At 35.2% G+C, this 15,948-nt stretch overlaps 1 protein-coding gene across 1 annotated transcript in view; it reads right to left on the bottom strand.

The window, feature by feature from the left end:
• Positions 1 to 7,107, bottom strand: part of LOC107593904 (band 4.1-like protein 1) — a 63,083-nt gene extending 55,976 nt beyond the window's left edge. The window contains exon 1 of the mRNA XM_016283785.1: positions 6,845 to 7,107. The gene's annotated coding sequence lies outside the window, so the exon portion shown is untranslated. The remainder of the gene's footprint in view (positions 1 to 6,844) is intronic.
• Positions 7,108 to 15,948: the final 8,841 nt, after the last annotated feature.

The following is a 15,948-nucleotide window of genomic DNA, read 5'->3' on the forward strand; positions in this document are numbered from 1 at the left end:
ACACTTTAACCGATGTTACAACAAAACGTTTAAATTTAATAAAGCTCCTAATTGTTTTCTTGCAAAACTAGTCTGAGCAAAACTCACAGTCAGGCCACTGATATGTGAATGCTAATGTGTTCTGTGTGGTTAGGTGGCTGCATTAATCAGTGTTATTTTAATAGTATTTATATATTATTATGTTATTTATTTGAATTAGCCTTTCTTTTATATTTTAATTTTTCATTTTATTTTAAGTTTAAGTTGTAATTTTCTTCTGTGCTTTTGTAATTTTTTTTTTAAATAACTTATATTTAGCTTTAATTAATTTTTTTTTATTTTAGTTTCAGTAATTTTTCTACTTCAACTTATTTTATTTCAGTTAGGTGCCAAAGGCAACATTTCAATTTTTTAAGTAAACTTGTTCATCTTAATAATTATTTTTCATTTTAATAAATAATTTAATATAATATTTTAACTAATAATAATTTTAATTTAATAAAAATATCTGTTTACCATTTTAATTTATTAGCATTTTTATTTTAGTTTTAGTCATTTTAGTACTTCAAATTATTTTATTTTTATTTATTTTTATTTCAAGACAACATTTATAATTGTTTTTTTTTTCTTTTTCATCTAATATTTATATTTCATTAAGCATTATTTAAATGAACAAAAACGATATTCAATAGTGTTAGTTTAACAATAACAACACTACACCAAGTCTTGATACTCTGTTTTCTAGATATTGCTCGGGTTCCAATGGAAGGTAATTTTGACAAAGGTTAAAATAAGAAATAAAGTTACAAAATCACATGATTTGAGGTATTATTCATGTAGCACAAACAAGATGTGTTACGCCCCAAAGTTTAAGACTTACAGCTTAGAACAAAATTTAAGTAATAATAACAGTGATTGCTTTAGCAAGAACCACTAATTATAGTTGAGAAGAGGAACAGAACGATACAACAACAGCAATGACCCTTTTTTGAGAGGTCTATGACTCTATATTTCCATGGTAAAACACCATGATGGAAAGTATAAAATGGTCTCCTAGGAAATAAGCAAAGGCAAAGCCAGATTCGATACTGAGGGAAGTAAAACAGCTTTTAGCTCCAAGGTATCAGTGCCTTCTGGAAGGCATCACCACCTACCCCTTCATTTTCCGCCTCGTGTCCATTTAAAAGATGTCAGTGAATCCAATGAATGTCAAAAGGGGTCTGATGAAGCGGCAAGAGAAAATTGCGCTGACTCACAGCAGTCAGACCGAGTCATGCTGTCACACACAAGACCACAAAGCTTAACTGCCTTCTGAATAATTTACATTCTTCTGTCCGATCAAGGAAGAACTTCATACATACAACTGACTCATATACAGGCAAATAACCTTTCCAACCCTGACTCTAAGGCCACAGACTCTCCTCTTGGACACAGACAGCAAACGGGACACTGTTAAACATGAATGAAGAGTGATTTGCACTCTCTGAGCCCTGCAGATGGGAGTGGAGAAAAGAGAGGGGGCATTTTTTCAGTTTGTCAACCCTGGAGGCCATAAGAGCACACAGAGCAGAGAGGATGGATCTTACTGGGTTAGGGCCAAGAGAGGAAAAAAGGCCACAAAAAGAGGCTTATATTAAAGATGAAGACATTATGTCGTAGTGCAACATCCTGTCTATACACAATAAAGCGCTATATAAATGCCTCATTCATTCAGAAGTCTCTGTCTGGTCCATTTTTGAAGGCAGTACAGATGGATCCCCACAACAATTGGCAGTTCAGGGTTATTTTAGACCCTTTACAGATTCGATTAATGTATTGCTCTTATCTGTAAGATCAAAACTGAAAGTGTAATTTAAGTTATTTTCGGTGTGATCAGGAGAAGATGCCTCAAAACGCGTATCCGCGTTAATCGACCTCAGAGGGTTAACTAAAACCATAAAAATATTTTCATTACTTCAAAAAAAAACAATTACTGAAATAAATTAAAATAAAAAAATATATATATATATATATAAAGTACATTAAATTAAATTAAAAAAAATTTTTTTTTTAAATATACAGTATATATGTATTTTTTTTTATATATATATATATATTTATATATATAATAAATCTACCCTTGTTTTATTTCAGCTAGCTGCCAAGGCAATATTCTCATTCGACAAAAACACAACAAAATTACTAAAACTAAAACTGACTTAAATGAAAATGAAAATGCAAAGAGCAACAAAGGAGCCACTGTATTTTCAGTTTTAGACTCAGCCTAAATGTTTGGTTTATTGCGAGCACACGTTTGGCTGGTTACCTCCAGTTTACCTGTGCAACACATTCGCTTTCGGTTGTACTCAAGAGAAAAAGGGTTGTGAAAACAGGATCTTAGTTGCATTCTTACAGAACTGCAGAATGCTGCACAGTGCAATGCAATGCATGTCAGTATACTGTTATGAGGGGAACTCATGGGACGTTATATAGGAATGCTGAGAGCATGTTGGAGGCGTGTGTAGGCCGGGACAGTTGCAGTTTGCCATTAATAGCACACTGTGCTCAATTAGTCCAAAAACAGCGTGCTACAGGAATAGCTTGTCGAATTTTTGCCACTTGGTATTGCTACAGCCTTGACATGAATTAAACAGTTAAGTTTTCGGGCTAATTAGCGGTGCCTGCTTTTACTATTGCTCATTCCTAGGGTTTTTGTTTTTAAGACTTTAACAAACTGAAGTATTACACTTTGATGCATTACTCATCCATAGATTCTGCTAAAAAAAAAGATATCTCAAATCATGCGGCTTGGTTGAGGAGGTGTGCTATTTTCTATTTAACCCTTTCACACGTACGTTTCAAATATTCAAGCTGAGCCCCAGAGTGAGTTACACTGTTAGTTTAGAATGTATCACCATACTGTTTCTTTGGATCCGCTTCAAGCTTGTCACATGACTAGTGGTCGACCAATATATCGCCAAGGCCGATATATCGGCCGATATTTGGCATTTTTAAAATATCGGCATCAGCCGATAAGTTTTCCTGTTTAGCCGATGTGTTTGAGGCACGACAGACTTTTATTTTGACAGCGGCAGCGCCTGAGCACAGTGTTCACATTCTCCCTCTTGTTTGCTGTTGTCGTTAACAGTTCTGTCTAATACGGATAGAAGTCTGTCTAATAATCAGATAAAACAGTTAAACAAAGGAATTACAATTTATACAAAAAGTATTATAATGATTGCTTTTATATTATTAGTAATAGAAAGGCAATCATTATAATACTTTCTTATAATACTTTGCCGTCAGCATTCAGCAAATACACATTTATATAATTTAAACAAATCTTTGAATGACTAATGAACATTTAATTTCACAAAGCTTGCAAACTTAGTCGGATCCAGTTGTGAGATCTTGTGAAGTGTGCATTTGTATCCTGCATGACGGTTCTCTGTTCTCTGTTCTCTGTGTGACGGTCGATCCGTGTGAATTGAATATGGACAGGTGGAGAGTTCAGCTTCACAGGAGATGCGCGTGATTTCAAATGATGCTGCGCTTTATGCATTTGCCCACTGCCATATTCATGTCATTTCCACTGTGTGCTGTATGTAAAATGAGTGTTACCTTGGCTTTATTTGAAAAAAATATGATTCCCAATGCACACAAACTTCCCAGAATACTGAGTGCCCTGTTGGTTACAGTGTTTACTTCCTTTTTTATTATATTTTTTATTAAATATTTATTTATTTGTGAAAAATACTTTGTCATCTAAAGTATAAGTATGTTTAATTAACACATTTACTTTTTAATCCATTTTCAAATGATTTCAAATTTCTTAAACATTAATTCAAATAAATACAATTATATCGGCCACCGGCCACCCTGCTTTCCAAGATATCGGCATCGGCTGTCAAAAAAACAATATCGGTCGACCACTACACATGACACACCGCAGCCACATTAGCGCTGTATGACAAATGTATTGGTTTTATGTCTTTGTTCCTTTTAATTCAAAATATTTACAAGCTTGCTATCTACACTGTGAAATATCTGGCATTCTGCTTCTCAAATATGTGTAGGAGAAGAATATACTTTGTAGTTACCTACACAAAGTGTTTCTGATGTGGAGAAAAATATTCCCATAGACATCACTGGGTATTTCACAAACAATAAATGCTTTTTTGCCAGTACTTATGTGTATTTAAATGTCTAAAACATGAAATAAATATTATGTGGTTGAAAACACTGAATAACTGTGATATATGACCAGCGATGAGCTCTCCCTGAGCTCTCTATGGTTCAGTGCCAATGCATGAAAGCAGATTGGAACATAGCTGTTGATCATGTGATGCACTGAATGTTGTAATAAAGCCAGTGTGAATGTACGTACAAGGGTTGAGTGATCAGACTTACTATTTTTGCCTGGGGGACAATAAAATCCCACTAACTTACATTAAAGGGGGGATCAGAGACTTGTGGGTGGGTTTTTTGAATACCCCAGCAACCACATACAGTAACAAAGCTCTAACCTATGAGAAGCTTGTAGCATTTTAGCACTCACATTTTCTTCAGAATATGCTCAAATGTAGTTAAAATCAAAGGCAGTAAGAAGCCTAAGTTCAAAAAGTTCCAAAACTAAGGTATTTTTCATCTAATAACTCTAATCTGGCAGGAACAATGCCAAAATTCACATGTGATAAATGAAATGGCCATTCAGACCAATGCACTTCTGTGGTTTGGCAACAGATCCACTATACTTACAGCAAAGATGGGTCATTGTTCAACTAAATTTGTGTCCAGTGTTTTTATGGTTTTCTTAAATGTGTCTGCTGTGGTTTTCACTCATCCACTTTGATTACTAAACCAGGGCACTTTTTGACTTTTCCATGACCTTTCCAGTCATTTGCAATTACTGAATAAGAAATTTTAATGAATGATTCAAATCAGGAAACACCAAGCAAGTTTGACTTTTCCCAAAAGCAATATTTAGCCACTGAAATGTTTAAATATAAGCTAAATATAACTAGAGAACGTGCACAATGATTATAGAAATGCCCATGACCTCCCAGTAAGCATGCAGTACATCTCCAAGAACTCTGAACATCTGGAACACATCTAATTATTGAGTACAACATCTAATAGGCATCTTTAAAAGAGTGGCCATTCATATAATAAATTGTAAACATCTCTAACACATCTACATGTCTTTTTAACATCTGACAGGGAATGTTTTAAAGATTTATTGCAGATGAGAAAGTTCTCTAGAAGCACATCTTGTAGATGAAATGTACACATAGACATACGCTCTTAAAAATAAAGGTTCTTAAAGGGGTGTTTTGCAGTGATGCTGTAGAAGAACCACATTGGGTTACCCAAAGGACCTTTCAGTGAACATTTTTATTTAGTCTGATTGTTAAACATTTTAACAATCTAAAGAACCTTTGTGCAGTGGAACGAGTCCATGGATGTTAAAGTTTCTTCGTGGAACCTTCAATGCCAATAAAGGACCTTTAGTGTTTTGTGCAATTGAAAGGTCCGCACTCCTAAAAAAAACAAATGGATTTTTTTTTATTTTGCAGGATGCCATAGAAGAACTTTTTTTTTTTGGGGCTCCCCATTTTTGGTGATCTGTTCTTAAATGAACCGTTTTTTTCCTTGTGTGAAGAACATTTTAATAATCTCAAAAACTGTATTTTAATACAAAGAACTTTTGTGGTTCCATGGGTGTTAAAGGTTCTATGTAGAACTGCAGATGCCAATTATAACCCATTATTTTTAAGAGTGCATGGATGGATGTTAAAGGTTCTTCATGGAACCACAATACCAACAAAGAATGTTTACTTTGAAGATAGTTTGATTAAACGAACAGGTTCCATGGATGTTAAAGATTCTCAAGTGTTCTCAAGTCTCAATTTTGAGTGTAAGTGATGTATGTCCTAGATTGTATTCATTTCCATTACTTTTCCAGGCCTGGAAACACACAATTATAAACCTCCCCAATATTTCCAGGTTTGAAAAGCAACTAGACTTTGTAATCCAGTTGCTGGAGACCTTTGTATACTCATCTGAGCCTCTTCAAGCAAAACACAGCAGAAAAATCTGGCATGAACCACATGGCTGCTGTAGTATAAACAAGCCACACAATACAAATACGCAAACAAACACATAACAAGTCCAGTTGTTTTCTGAAACGCGTTGGCAAATGTTCATTTTTCTCCCAGCGTGCTCCTTCAGCTCTATTGTAGCAAACTAACATGGTGCGCACTGGCGCGTAAGTACTCGCGCTCTCTCCATAGTCTCAACAGCTTTCAGTTAATTGGCTGCTCGAGCCACAAGAAGCGTGCGCGACTGCCCCCGGTGCCACACCCTCTATTCATTAAACAGCCTTGACACCCCACTTACATCTGAGTCAACAATAAGCAACATTTAAATTATAGTGAAGCTCGGACGGCTGATACAATGCCCACCACGGGAAGAAACACAGCACCCGAAAGCCTGATATTTCGCTTTATGCAATACATAAGCGTTCAATTTCAGCGCTATTCTCCTCTATGAGTCAAAATAGGTTAGTCTACCTGCACTGAAAGACAAGCGCAGCTCATTTACACATATTGTTCAGTACAACAACGGTATCCTTTTACTATCCTCTCCACTAAACCCAGTTTTTCTTTTATGTTAAAAGATGACCACATGACCAAAAGCGGTAGCAAACCCTTGTTAACAGACCGGCCTGCCGCGCAAAATGTCAAATGCCAGAATAACTCAAAATGTTAGGCTCATCCCAAGGGCATATGCTGATTCATTCATATAGGCACATTCAGCCTGTTTACAGTGCACAGTTCACGGATAGTGAGCATGCACAGGATGACAGCGCAACAAAGAGCCTTACCTGTCTCTCCAGGTTTGACGCGCGGATTTCCGTCCAAATGCCGACCATTGAGGGCTTGTGATTGCCACCGCCCTGCTGCTTCTGCTCCCCGTCAAAGGATGGAGACTGTCCGAGAGGATGAATGAGCGGAGCAGCGGACGGAGGGGGAAGAGCCGCTCTCTCGGGTGGATGGATGAGAGGAGAGGAGAGGAGAAAAAGAGGAGGAGGAGAGGAGAGGAGCGTAGGGGGCGTATGCGCGTTGGAATACACCAAACTCCTTCCTCACCACTGAGAGAGCAGCGCTCAACTGAACACTCACCGATTTCATCATCACGGATGCGCTACAAGCCTCTATTCCGCTTTATGTCCGTCCATATAGGCTACACTACCAGTGTTGGGGGTAACGCATTACAAGTAACGCGCGTTACGTAATCAGATTACTTTTTTCAAGTAACTAGTAAAGTAACGCATTACTTTTTAATTTTTCAAATAAGTAACGCAAGTTACTTTTTTTCCCCAATTTATTGATTGACAGCTCTCCTGTCCCCATGTTGAGAGAAATCAGATGTTACTGTAGTTCTAAAATAAATATGAATATGCATTAATTCATCTCACTCAAAAATAAAAACACAGATTCATTATTCCTCAAAATGAATAAAAATAAGAATATGAAGCAAACCTGCAATAATGAAATGTTAAACAACATATATATGCTTTATGTATTTAATCCCATTCTATTAACCAATGTCTTCGATGATTCAGTTCAACCGTACTAATAAGCAAAAATTACTCTAGACAAACATTTGTGTCTGTTTTTTATTGCTGAAGTGTGTTGAAATGTCTTCTTCTGCATTCTACTGTACGGACGTAATTTTACTTTCCCTTCAGCCTGAGGCTTATTCATTTCACTTTTGGTGTGAAAAGGCTTTTATATTTGCCAAAAATATAACTTTTTTATTTTAAAAACAACCAAGCAAGCCCTGTCCAGATTTAAAAAGTAACGCAACGCGTTACTTTCCATAAAAAGTAACTAAGTAACGTAATTAGTTACTTTTTTATGGAGTAACGCAATATTGTAATGCATTACTTTTAAAAGTAACTTTCCCCAACACTGAACACTACCGCATTCTTAAATCAGTGAACAAATGAAATGTTAGAGTAAATTGTACCTGTAGGCTATACATGTGAGAGTGCGCGAGTAACCATAAATAAAATAAAAATACACCAGGATAGAACTGAATACTTTTTGTCCCTATACAGACAAATACAAGTTACCAATGCAAGGTAAAAATGTTTTTTCAGGCAGCTAAAAATGTGCTTCATGCGGTAACATTTTTGAATTACTGAGTTTTATATAAGTGAAAATATTATTTAACTCTTTATTGGATGCATTGTTGTTATTTTTATTTTTATTTATTATTTTAATGATACACTTAGAGGACCTCATTACTAAAATCGAACAATTTTATTAAACAATTTAGAGAAATAATATTTTGGAGCATTATTAAAAAAGTGAAAAGGCGAACAAATAAATAAATCATATTTGTAAAATAAGATATTTTGAATATTGCCTGTAACCAAATAGTTTTGGTGACCATTGACTTTATTTGTATGGACAAAAACAAAACACACTTTTCTCAAAATATATTTTTATGTTCCACAGAACAAAGTCCTTCTTCTCCTCCCTGAATATTATTATTCATTTATTTATTTATGTATTTCTTTCTTTCTTTATTTGTTTGTATTTATTTGTTTATTTATTGCATTTCTTTGCTTTCTTTTAACATAAAAGAGGATATTTTGAAGAATGCTGGTACCCAGACAGTTTTAGCTGCCATTTACTTCTACAGATTTGGAACAACATGAGGGTGAGTAAATGATGAAAGATTTTTCATTTCTAAAATTAATGAAGTGAATTTGAGATAAGTTAGTCTCAAACTAATACCACAATAAACCTGACAATTAATAACTCAGAAACACAAAATAACAAAAAAATGCAAGTGTACAAAAAAAAAGCACTACTAATATTTACACAATCCAGCATTCATAATGTATATGAAGCAAAAATGATGAGAAAGAGGACAACTTTAAACTTAGTTCAGCACGTTCAAACACTTGGAATCCACGTCCTCCTCCAGAAATCAAAATATCTCATGGTGTAGAAAGAATCGCAACCCCACACAACCAACTGGTTCAGACTGCTGCTGATAGAAATCCCTCACTTCTGAATTAAGGGAACAAAATGCCCTGCTGATGAAACGGAATGTGATCACAGAGTTATTAAAAGTCCATTCAATCACCATCGTGCTAAATGAAGGCCTGCTGTCTGAATTCTTGTTTTATTATTAGTTTTAATAAAAGTTTAAAATGTGGCAAAGTTTTAAATTCATAACTTCATACAAATACAACTGAAAAAATATGTTTTTATTTATACAAATAATTGAGGTTATTTCTGGAGTACTGCATTATTGCATATTCAGCCCTATTAAACAGTGAGGTTGTTGCCTGATGGGAAATGTGCTCTGTAGTGGGAGTGCATTTGTAATTACAGTGCAGGAAATGAGTGTGCATGTTGAGAAAATTACAGCAGAGTGTACAAATGACAGTCCTTATATACACAAGTGTGTGTATGGTCATGTGTGAGGCTATTAAAGAGCAGCTATTTTTGTTGTTTGTCAAGAAACACTGACAAAGAACTTTCCTCAGCAAATGAAAAGTCAAAAACTGAGAGTGGAATAGTAAACCACTCGAGTGGAATAATAAAAATACCTCCATAATAAATGTGTTTGGTACAGCTGGAACTGTTGCTATAAATATTTTAACCAGAGGATGGCAGCATTATTTTTTTCTGAACATGTAATGGTCCATTCACAGGCCTTTGTGTTTTGTACACAGTGGCCTGATGTGAAAAACGCTACTCCCATATGAACAGAATATGTGGGGAAATTATTTCTTGTATCTTTCGAGTAATTACCATCATTATCCATATTTGACTGGGAAACAACACCCTTGTTTTCAGTCCTTTGTGGTTTGGAGGGAATGTCAAGAAAAGTTCATATGTCATGTAAGAGATAAAATCAGATACTTGGGGACTAGAGATCGGGCTTATGAAACACCTAAAATGGTAAGTCTCAAACAAAATATGAGCCACAGGTTTTGTGCACAGCAGGGAAAAAATGCTAAATGCAAATAATAACATTCAGCTAACCATGTGCATAAAATACAATTGTTTAGCAGCCTTTAAATTAAAGGAGAAAACACTCGCCATATCTTTTGCTGCTGATGTCAAAAGAGTCCAATGGTATTTTGACACAAATTAATTTGACATTTTGTAGAAGCTATTGCCAAATGAGGCAGATGCCAACATGGACAGGTTGCGTGAGATGTCCTCATCCTCTCATGCTATGAACAAAAGTATGCGAAGTTAAATAAAAAATACAACCCAGACTTCATTTAATATGGGTTCACTTACAGGATAAATATGGTTTGCTTTACGAGAGCGTGAAACTATGAAAAACAATTCAAGACATAAAAAAAAACATTGTCTTTGCTCCTTTTCAGCCAGTGTCAGGTTAACAATTTTGCATATTGTTGGGCCTATGGAGCTGATGGTAATATTAATACATTAAAATGTCCAATGTAAAATCTGTGGCTTGATGGAAAACCAGATCAACTGATTCAACACCTTCCCTGATACAACAAATCTTGTTATCTGGATTGTGGAGGGTCACAGTAACTGATGAAGTGATGGTTTGAGCAATGGACTGAGGGAGGAAGGTATGTCTCATACAAAGATAAAACATCTCTTCAGTTCATCGTACTCATCATACATATTGTAAGAAAACGGGGGAATTTGTCAGAGCTAACTTTAAAGGGAGGACAAATGTAACAACCAATCAAATGTGGACAGGATTGTGTCATTGAGTTGTTTTAGTAATGAGATTATGTTTCATGTTTTCCACCTACACATTTATCTGAGGGAGCGGGTGCATTATTCTTGCTGTGTTAAAATGAGATTGCAATTTTTCCTCTTGAGAATATCATGCTTGATAAGTGTGTGAAAAATTGATTTTCACTGAATATAACAAAAATGAACTGTTTTTTCAAGTTAAATTCATTGAATTAATACTGCAAGAAAACATCTTGCTTGACTTCATCTGACAAAACTGTAACAATTACCTATTTATATGAAAGGAATAGCTCAGACTAAAATGAAAATATATTGAAAATTCACTCACCCCCAGGCAATCCAAAATGTAGATGGGTTATCACAACATCACATGAATATTCATCCCATTAATACTCATTGTACACTCTCAGAAATAAGGTACAAAAGCTGTCACTGGGGCAGTACCTTTTCAAAAGGTACACTTTTGTACCTTTGAGGTACTAATATGTACACTTTAGGTACTAATATGTACCTTTAAGGTACCAATATGGACTAAAGGTGTGCCTTTTGAAAAGGTACCACCCCAGTGACAGCTTTTGCACCTTTTTTTCTGAGTGTATAGCCTGTTGTAATACTACTGCGTGATAACCAGATATAGCCACATCTCTATTATGGAGCAGTGGATAGCCTACATGAATTGAAAGGTGTGAACACGCAAATGTTTTCGTGCATACATGTGTTTATCGTGCATGCACTGAAAGTTTTATGTTTTTTTTTTTATACAAATGTCACTTTAGCGGCTCCATAATACGGACACAGCGAGGTCATTTAATTCATTCAAAATGGGCAGATGATTTGGAAAATCCCTCAGGTAGGGGTTTCATTAACCTGGACTTGGCAAGTATTACACAAGTCAGTTTGGGAGTCTAAGGAATGTAGGATATGAAGGTCAGGGTCATCAAGCAAGACCTGCAGTAGATAAGTTTGATGTATTATAGCTGTATCTGTACTGGCAGAGAAGCAGGCATTCTTGTAGCTGAGCTTGTGTAATGCATCAGAACAATTCAATTTAAATTCTGTTTAAAGGTGTTATGATCAGACAGGAGTATTCAAATATTAGATCAGTGCATAGTGTGTTTAAGAGTGATGAATTGTATTACTCTGTTTAATGGACGTTTGAAATTAAATTAAAATTGAGGGGCAAAATTCAATGACACTTCCTCCTGAAAAAATTATAAACCGAAAAATACTAAAAAAGCAAAATTAGTATGTCCAAAAGGCCCTAGTCTGTGAACCATCTGGGAATGAAGGCGCCCAACATAATGAACTAATCAGGTCTCACTATTGTCTGCCAATTCCTTGAATCTCCATCCCGAGGGCTCTCCAGTGTCTTAGATGCAATTTCAAGTCAACATTGATGTATTTCTTTTTAACGAATTAAAGCAGAACTTGCTGAGGTTCCCCCAGATGCCTGCTTGATTCAGGCTTAATATGGCGAGAAAAGTACTGCCATTTTTCCAAACACTCACCCTGAAAGCTCATATCATGGGGGCTGTAGTACAACGCATTATGCAAACAAAAGGCATCTAGTTGTTTAAATTGCCACCAACAACTCAATGACATTCAGACCTCTCACAGAAAATGACCGCATTAGAAGCACACAAACCTTCTTCAACACAACAATCCACTCTGCAGGAACTTCTTTTGTAATGCTGCTGTAAAAACAGATTCTATTCACTGTAGCTTCGGGTCACAGAGGCTTTTCATTTGGTCAGCTCTCTGGCACAGGTAGGTGGTTTGTTATTTGATTTCATTCATATATTTTGATGGCTAGAATTCCTAGAGTACAATTCAGTAATGAAATACAATATGGTTTTCGAAAAAACTCCCTTCCACACCTAATTTTTCACTAACTAGGTCCTTTTTGTTATTCAGATGAAGCCAACGTATTACTTAACTGAAGATAAACATTGTTATTGAATTTAATTCAATTCACTTTCATTTTTAGTGCTTTTTAAAAATACATATTCTTCCGAAGGAGTTGTATGAAAAATACTGTAGCACCTTTCAAATGCCACAATAAGTGAGTATTTTGTAACTAACGTAACCAGTTGAGTGATGATAATATTGGACTGATATTAGGCCTTTCATATTTTCTCACTGGCTGCATTTTAAATGATCTGGAGCTTATTTATGGAGACACCTGGACATCCAGCATCAAGGACGTGCACAGACATTTTGAGGGGCAGGGGCTCAAGTGGGAAAAGGGCACTTCTCATATTTATTTTAAAAAAAATTATAAATAAAACAAAAAATATATTGGGGCACCTGCATAACCTGCAGTTACAAATGCTTTAATACTGTTTTGATATTTTAAACATAAAACGTTCAATACTGATATTTGAAATTATTTAAAAATAAAAGAAAGAAAAAGAAAATACTTTAACTATGAAACTAAAACTGCCAGTAGGTGGCAGCAAGTCACTGTTAATAAGTGAGTCATTGCGACTGAACCGAATCATTTAAAGGGTTGATTCATTCAGGAACGAAACACCGTCATGTTGCTCAGAGACCAAATTGGAATTATATTTGTTTTATATATTATATATAGTCTTCGCGTGACACTGATTAACTATATGGAAGGATATAAATATAAATTTCTGCCCCGATATCTTGAATTTTGTGATCATTCTAAATGCATTTTAAAAAATTGAATCATGCAGTGAAAGAACGTGCAGTGGTCTAACCTGCTAAACTTTAGCTAACTTACATGGTAGCTCTCATGAGTCATGGATGTTAACCAGACAAATTAACTACATTTGCTTTTTGTCATTAATAATTAGCTGTAAATTCGAGGCACCGGTAGCTTAGGCTTTTGTTCATCACCTCCACATCAAGACAAACACAACTGGAAAGAGAGGGAGGGCTTCACTTCTGCCGCTGCGGTTCTCTGTCTGTGACTGATGTGCCGATCAGAGTCTCAACATTTCCTGATCCGACCTGATATTTCGTTTTTTTATTTGTTTGACAGGGAAAGCTGTGATCAAACACTAACACGCACACATATATATTAATTTATTTGAAAAAAAAAAAAGAACTCCCCAGAAAAAAGGGTACTTTCTCTCAAGGAAGAAAAAGGGCAGGTGCTCAAGCCCCCTTTGATGTTTATGTGTGCACGTGCCTGTCCAGCATCTTGAATAAGATCATTCCAATTTATTAAGTGAAAGAATGCTGTTCTAGAGACTGTATAGGATGATATAACAGTTGAACTACCTACACAGAGATTTGGACCAACGATTAGTACTTTTGCTTTATCAGAGTTTAGCACAACTTACTTGGCATCATTTTTTTAACCACTCCATATCCAGTAAAAGTTGGACATTTTATAAATTGCTATATCCTTTGCGGATATAATTTCCAAAGGTGTTTATCTAACAACAAACAATGTTTTAATAAGCACTAAGAGTTATTATGATGAAAAGCATTTTTGGAGCCAAACTCCTGGAGACATTTATGTATGCTCTGCCTGGAGGTTAGAATGTTTATGAAGCTCTGCCTCAAAAGCCACTAAGTACTTGCAAGGAAAATATATGTTACATCAGTATTCAAACATATATGCACAAAGCAAACACAGTTTGATTACAGCCAAGTAAAACACCATGCACTTGAAGCTTTGCCCAGTCCCAGCTGTGAAACTATTCAGAAAATCTAGTTTAATCACTTTTACTGACCCTACCATGGCATGACTTGAAATAAATATAGGCTAGTAAAAGTGCCCTTTCTATAGACTAAAACGTTTTTCTTAACCGAAAACCTGACACCTCATTGAGAAATTTAATATTTTGCAGAAGTTTGTTGTTTTAGTGTAGAGAGATTATCAAATATAATTTGTCATGGAGAGAAACTCAAGAAAAACTAAAATCTTAATCTCCAGTAAATATACTGGATATTTTCATCAAAAATAATTCCACAGATTCTTCTATTTTTCAAATAAATTTCTCAAATTTCACATATAAAGGAAAGAATGTGGGTCTTATTTATTACAAAATCTATACTAACAAGCTATGAGGAAGAGACTAGCTCTTGAAATTATAGGATTCTGAAAAATCCAGCATTGCTTCTAATTAACAAAATGTAAAATATGAATATATATATATATATATGTGTGTGTGTGTGTGTGTGTGTGTGTGTACAGTTATAAGTACATACATGTCCCTAATGAATCTGATTTCAGATTGTTACCAGCATGTAATATGGATTCAAGATGGTCACATTTTATTTCATTGGAGGAATTTGAATTAAATATACCTCAGGGTACATGCCAGGCTGAAGTTTACACATAAAAATGAGGCTGTGAATGACAGATTAATAGTCTTTACAATTGCATGCGCTGCATAAAAGTTCTAGATCACATACGTATAATAAACAGACAAACAAACACTAATGACTTTCAAAAATAAAGTTTTTTTCATCAGCTGAACAATTTGCATGTTTTAAACAACAGTACAGAACGCATTGTAATACTACCCCGTCATCCAGTCAAAAACTAAATATGGCACTACAAGTCTAGAAATGCACATTGTAACAATAACTGACATCTGAAAATACTTTATTTTTTGCAGTTAGCTTTCACTGTTGTGCAGACGGCACATCTTTATATTTCTTCTAGACCAGATAAAATTTCACAGTTTTCCACAGATGGTACAGAACATTAAGTAATATTTTATATACATTTTATCTGAATTAATGCGCTGTCAGACTATGGGTATTTCTGAATTACAATCACTTTCCAATAATTGCAAAATTACAGCAACTGATATGAAAAACTCCTTATTTCCCACTATCCACAAAAATGAAAGATGCTTGTGAGTGAATTGTTTCTGTTCTGTTTTTTCCCCATATAATTGGTGTGGAATTCCTCTTTGTCCACTGCAGTTAACCAGGATACTGGATGGGAAAACTTCCTGATGTTTGTGGGTTTGATTTAGGGATAGGGATAGGCATGTCCCGTGCCCAAATACAGCTTCTGCCAAGACCCTTATGAAATTCAGATAAGTAAATGTGTCCTTTTACATTAAAATAATAGCATGTCTATCTAATAGGCTATTTTATCAGTCAGGAATAGAACATTAGATACAACACAGAATAAAAAAAACAATGTTTTTTTTAAAGGAACACTCTACTATTTTTGAAAATAGGCTACCCTAGAGTTAAACAGTTGAGTTTTACCGTTTTC

Source organism: Sinocyclocheilus grahami, unplaced genomic scaffold, assembly GCF_001515645.1.
Source record: "Sinocyclocheilus grahami isolate Dianchi unplaced genomic scaffold, SAMN03320097.WGS_v1.1 scaffold10.1, whole genome shotgun sequence".
Classification (NCBI taxonomy): Eukaryota; Metazoa; Chordata; class Actinopteri; order Cypriniformes; family Cyprinidae; genus Sinocyclocheilus; species Sinocyclocheilus grahami.